Here is a 7,248-nt window from a genome sequence, read left to right as displayed (position 1 = left end):
ATATCTAAATGACAAGTCTGTGTTAGCTATATACTTAAATATGAATTCCATGTTATTGATGTGTTGCTATTGTTGTGGTATAAAGCATGTATGATAATGGATATGTATAATATGTACACGAAATATATCCATGCAATTCCTACAATATTTAAGATGTTGAATAACTACATGTACTATAAGATTCCCTACTATCCAATCTTGTGATCAAGTCATGTTATGTGTGTCAGTTTCCTTATATCGAGTCCTGGGGGTATTCGTACCCGAAAAATATAGTTGTGTGCCTAGAGCCATGTCACGTTGTCCTGATAATCTTAGTCAAGCTATAATCTATAGAACTCAGTCAGTCATGTGACTCAGGAAACCTCAGAAATCTCATGATCTCAGTTAACTCTCAGATAGTAGTACTATTCCGTCAGTCAACGAAAGTTAGTTAATCAGTCCATGTACAGTCAGTTGAATCATGTTCAGTCTCTTCAGATGCGAGTAGAAGTTAGCACCGAGTGAACCCAAGGATGGGAACTCACCTACCAGTTTAGGGTGTGATTCTCCTTGCGTTCCAAAACTATGTAGCCAGCATAGGTTGAGACATCTTAACCTGTCAGATTAGGGTTGATGAGGTGGCTTAACCTGTCAGTTCAGGGTTCCCACCGCTCTCATTTCAAGTATGTACCAGCTAAGGGTCACTCACAACTGTCCTTACCAGTGGCGCGGTATTGACACCCCTTCAGTCGGGGCAGAGATTGGACCCCAGCTTAGCCATGGGGCATGTCGGTTAAACAACTACCTCCCACAGTTTCAGACTCAGTCTCAGTAAAAGAACTCAGACAGTTCTTCAGATATCAGTATACCAGGACTGTTAGATACAGTCAAATTCAGTTATAGCACTGGACTCAGAAAGTTCCATCAGATTCAAGACTGTCAGACACAGTCGCCCATGCTATCAGAACTACAGTTTCAACCATGTCAGTTATCAGTAAACCATGTATGAGCGTACAGATTTAGCTATCACGTACACACGATCTCAGTTACAATGTATATATATTTGTACTTCAGTTATAATGTATATATATTTGTACTCTTACGTTCATATCAGTCAGTCAGTTAGTATTATTCATGCATGTAAATCCTTTGCATTAGCCTACCTCACTCGTATACTCAGTACTCCAATTGTACTGACGCATTTGCGCTATGGTGCTTTCTTTTTATGTTACACCATAGGTTCAGAGACACGAGTTCCAGACCAGCAGTAGCAGCTACATTTCATTATACAGAGTTGCAGTGAGTCCTCTTCATTCGAGGATGATATGGTATTATTTTATTTCATTTATTATTTCAACTCAGTTTTTCTAGATGGAGTTAGTTGGAGACATATTCCTTCAACTCCTTATTCAGACAGTATTTAGAGGCTTTCAGATTTAGTTCAGATTTGATTCAGTTTTCAGTTGTTTTGGGTATCTTTCACCCACATGGATGTTACTATTTTGCATATTTTTTTATTCAGTTGAACCTTATGGCCTACATATTCATGTTTTTCGCATTATTATATTATATATTGCAGTGCACAAGTACCGATATCAATCATGGGTTAGCTTGTGGTCCTTCGTGATCATAAGCACCGTGTAGCATTCCGATTCAGAAAATTGGGGTGTTACAATTATGCATATGCAGTTTTTTTATGGCATTACATATGGCTCCAGCTATATGTATATATATATATATTATACATATGCAGTATGTTTATGTGTTCACTAATAGTTACATATGTTTTCAGCTATATTTATTTATAATATACATATGCAGTATTTTATGTGTATAAAACATGCACTTTTATGTGTATTTTTTTAATATGCAGGCCATATATTTTCATTGGCATATAGTGTACTAGATTCTGAAAATGACGCATCTTTTATAATTACACACTACTGGTATTTTTTCATTAGTAAAAAATACATATGTTTTATGCATAAAACTACGTCTGCATGTAATAACAAGAAACCATACGTATTTTCAAAAAAATATATTTACATCATACATAAAGTCAAATGCAAATTGAAATGCACATATATATTAATCATAAATATGTATTGTTCAAAACCTCAATTGCAAATCTGTAAAAGTACATATGTTTGTATGTGTATTGGCTAGACAAAAACATATAGACATCTTGTAATAAATACATATGTATTATTGATAGATATATACGCATAATTAGAAAATACATATGCATTAATTATAAATATACATAAACTTACTTATTGATATATGCATTGCAGACAAAAACATATACAGAAGAGTATGAACACATATCAGGAAAATTATATTTTCAGACTTGTAAAAAATTACGTTTGCGTTATTAAAAATACATATGTACACTGGAATGAATATGTGTATTATTTATAAATGCATATGACTCATAAATCTATATGGCATTCTGCTTCAGTCCACAATAACTATGCATTGTTCAAAAATATATGTTCAATTCTGTAAAAATACATAAATACATATGCATTAGACATATATATATATATATATATGCAAAACTGGATAGAACAGAAGTTCATAAGGACATATTCCTAACATTTACATAAACTAACCATGAAAATATTGGAATTTAAAAGATTAAACATCAAAAATCTTAATATAACGGTAAATAAACATTAATATATCATCTTTGAATATTAAAGTAACATATGAAACTTAAGAAATATTCAACATATTGTTTATCCACCTAATGTTAACTGTTGTAAACTTCAACAAAATAAAAATACACGTTAAAGATCATGTACTTCAGTGTCTTTTGTTATCCCAATTTTTTGAGGAGGCCTCATTGGTGCTTCATCATCACTTTGTGCCTTTGCTTCTTCTTTCCTCGAACCATAATCTCACAAAAGTAAAGCATATCTTGTGCGAATAAGATATGGGTCAAAACTAACAGATGGAACACCTTCACCAAAAGTAAGGCACTCAACATATGTTAGCATATATAAGCCACAATCCCTCCAAATACATATATCAATAAGTAAGAGCCTGTTATAAAATTAAGATGTTTACGAAAATACATCTTAAAGTTACATTACATCTTAAAGTTACATCACCGGTCCATATCTTAGTTATCAACTATCAAAATACAAACATTGTTATCATCTCATGAATAACAAATACAACTGAGCAAAAAATGCAAATATTATCAATAAAAAAAATGTATCTAACCTGTAACAAATACATTTCATATATTTTAAGCAAATCAAATACATATGTATTTTATTTATACATAACTGGCACAAAAATCATGCTTATTAAGAAGAAAGAAGTACATATCATAGTCAAAATATAATGATAACAAATACAGCTTAACATCAAATACAAATCATAGCAGTAAACAAAACAAAAACATATCTAAACTGTAGCATGTATATACTTTACATGTCAAAACAGTGTCATTTATGTATTTACAGAATACATATTATACTTATATTACAACATATACATATGTATTTTATGAATACATGAATGGTCCAAATTTAAGTAACCAGAATATAATACAACTGAACATCAGATACAAACCTTATCAGTGACAAATACTAATGTCTTACACATAACTTAAATACAAATACATATAAAAATATACAAAATACATAACATATACAATTCTATCAGTAACAAACCTTTGTACAAAATACATATCTTACATATAACAGATATAAAATAAAAATTACACAAAAACACAACTTATGTTTCCAATATTACAAAAAATTCCAACTTCCTAAATATATTACAAAAATTCCAACATATACACAGAATGCTATGTATATATCGGCTATGTTATGTATATTAATAGGGAGAGAGAGTAAAGTAATTAAAAAAAAAGAGAGAGTGTAATTACTTCCAAAGGGGTTGATATTTATGTTATTTATACTAATACAATTAGGGACTACAATTTCATATCTTAACAACACATTAGGGACTACAATTCTATATCTTAACAAAACTGAAAAATAAATACACACCTAATAAATTTTATATATAAAATACATATATGAACGTGTTGCCCAGAAACTATAAAATTTTACAAATAGCATCATACCTCCTCCACTTTCTCTTCTTCGAATTCGAAATCAGATGAAACAGGACTTGCAATTTTACTAGATTCATCCTTTTCATCCAACTTCATCTTTTCATCGATTTTTGAATTTTTGTGGATTTTGGGGATGAAGATCTTTTTATCGATTTTTGAATTTTTGTGGATTTTGGGGATGAAGATTTTCTCAAATCTTTCCGTTTCATTTTTTTCACAAAGTTTTCCGGATTGTTACGGTGCTTCAATCTCACATCTTCACTCTAACACCTCCCTTAGGCTGAATATTAGTAGAACACAAGTTAAAATCTTCATCTTGTGTTAACCCAAGACTAAACGATGGTAGTTCATCGGAAATTAAATTCATCGATTGAATACCTTTAATGGAACTACTACGATTTGCATGTTGTGGCATTATAGCGAAACTCCGAAAATTTTCAATACGCACACAAAAAAAACTAATAAACAAAATCGGCAAAGAAGAATGAAAAAATTGAAAAAAATATTCGACAATAAAATACATAAAAAAAATTTATATGGAAAATATAACTTGCATTAACTTTAAAATAAACTTACCTTAATTGAAGGATGCAATGTTTATCAATATCTTGAGAGATAAAAATGATTTTTGAAAAATAAAATAAAATTGAAGATTGTAGGGAATTGGATTTGGTAAAGTAGCGTGAAAAATGAATGGGTAAAAAGAAGAGTTCAATACATGCGCTTTTCTCTAACAAAGGTAAAATATTACTATGTTTTGTTATTAGTTGTAATTTTGAGAAACTATTGCTATTAATTGTAATTAATATCTTAGGGTTGCTAGTTTATGTAATTTTTCCTTTAAGAAAAGAAGTGGATGATGAAAGTAAAATGTCAGCCCCTAGTTTCAACTTGCGATATTAAGGTGGAATTATTAATTGGGAAAATTAATTTTTTTGAGTACTTTTTATAAAATATTTACTATTTTTTATAATTTTTTATTACTTAAATATACCATATTTTAAAAAGTATTTACTATCTATGGCATTTCTAACATGTATTAAAAGTGAATTATGTATGCAATACATATGTATTATAAGTGTATTAAAATGTATTATACTTGTTTTGGTTAAAAAAAAGGCAACTTTCATAAATCCCAATTGTTTAGTACCTAATTACACCCTATCCCTACTCTTTTGACAGTTACATAAAATTTTGAATTTTAATTTTTGTGATACATTATTAAGGCGCAGATATATAATTTTTTTGATACATAACTCTTATTTATTAATATCATAGAGATACATTTAGACTAAATCTATCAACGGAGCTGGGTTGGATCAACTCGAAATCGGCTCGTGCTTTTTAAGTGGTTCGTGGACTGGTCCGACTTTGGGCCTGTTTTAACAGGCCGGTTCGGGACCGGGCCCAACAATATAATTTAAAAAAATAACGCGGGACTGGCCCATTACACGTAGACTGGTTCAACCCGAGTCAACTTGATCAAAACTGGTCAAAACCTAAAAAAAATTAAAACTTAAAAGTTTTTTCTCCAATATACACTATATATACCCACCTATATACATTTTAAATACGTTAAACAATATATACACAATATATATAGTATATACTACATTAGAATTTAAAAAATATATACGCATATACACATGTAATCATGTATACGACTATACATTTGTTAAATATATATACTACTTTAGAATTTAGAGTCTATAGAAAATATGTACACATATATACGTACCATGCAACATATGTATTACTTTAGATAAAATATATTCTACAATATATATACTACAATATGTATACTACAATATACACACACACTATATATATTGTTATATACTACTTTATAAAACATATACACATGTATACGTTAAATATATACTACTTTAGAGTCTATAAAAAATATATACACATATATACGTATCATGCAATATATGTACTACTTTAAATAAAACATATACTACAATGTATATGCTGCAATTAACAATATATACACACACACTATATGTATAGTTATATACTACTTTATAAAACATATACACATGTATATGTTAAATATATACTACTTTAAAGTCTAGAGAAAATATATACACATATATACGTACCATGCAATATATGTACTACTTTAAATAATATACATACAACATATAAACACTATATATATACTACTTTATAAAACATATACACATGTATACTAAAATATATACTACTTTAGAGTCTATAGAAAATATATACACATATATATGTACCATACAATATATGTACTACTTTAAATAATATACATACAACATATAAATACTATATATATACTACTTTATAAAACATATACACATATATACGTTAAATAGATACTACTTTAGTCTATAGAAAATATATACACATATATACGTACCATGCAATATATGTACTAATTTAAATAATATACATTCAATATATAAACACTATATATATACTACTTTATAATAAAATATATACACATGTATACCTTAAATATATACTACTTTAGAATCTATAGAAAATATATACACATATATACGTACCATACAATATATGTACTACTTTAAATAATATAAATACAACATATAAACACTATATCTATACTACTTTATAAAACATATACACATGTATACGTTAAATATATATTACTTTAGAGTCTATAGAAAATATATACACATATATTCGTACCATGCAATATGTGTACAACTTTAAAAAATATGCTACTTAATATAATAAATTAATAATACTTGAGGTTTTGAACTTAAAAGAAATTTATTTTTTCATTATGTGTATACATGATTATATGTTTATTATGTTTAATTGTCTATTACTTAGTGTAAAGCTTGATAGTAAATTAGTAATATATTAAAACTAGATATTTAATTTATAGTTTTAAATTAGAGATTCAATTTAAATGGAAAAAAATTACAAAGTAAGGAGTGAATAAATGTTATATTTTATTGATTGTAAAATAATTTAAAATTTATAATGTACATGAATGAAAAATCTACAAATTTTGCATCATTTTTTTCAACAGATTCATGTTAATATTAACGGGAACTGGCATAGGATAGTCAAAATCAATGGGGGGCAAAATCATGCATTGGACTTGATTGTATTGAGTTCTCCCTTGAAGTCATAATTTCTTCAAGATTCTGTTCGTCTTTCGGATCCAC

Source organism: Capsicum annuum, chromosome 11 (assembly GCF_002878395.1).
Source record: "Capsicum annuum cultivar UCD-10X-F1 chromosome 11, UCD10Xv1.1, whole genome shotgun sequence".
NCBI classification, from domain to species: Eukaryota; Viridiplantae; Streptophyta; class Magnoliopsida; order Solanales; family Solanaceae; genus Capsicum; species Capsicum annuum.
The sequence above is the reverse complement of the archived record's forward strand: the minus strand, read 5'-3'. Positions refer to the sequence as shown.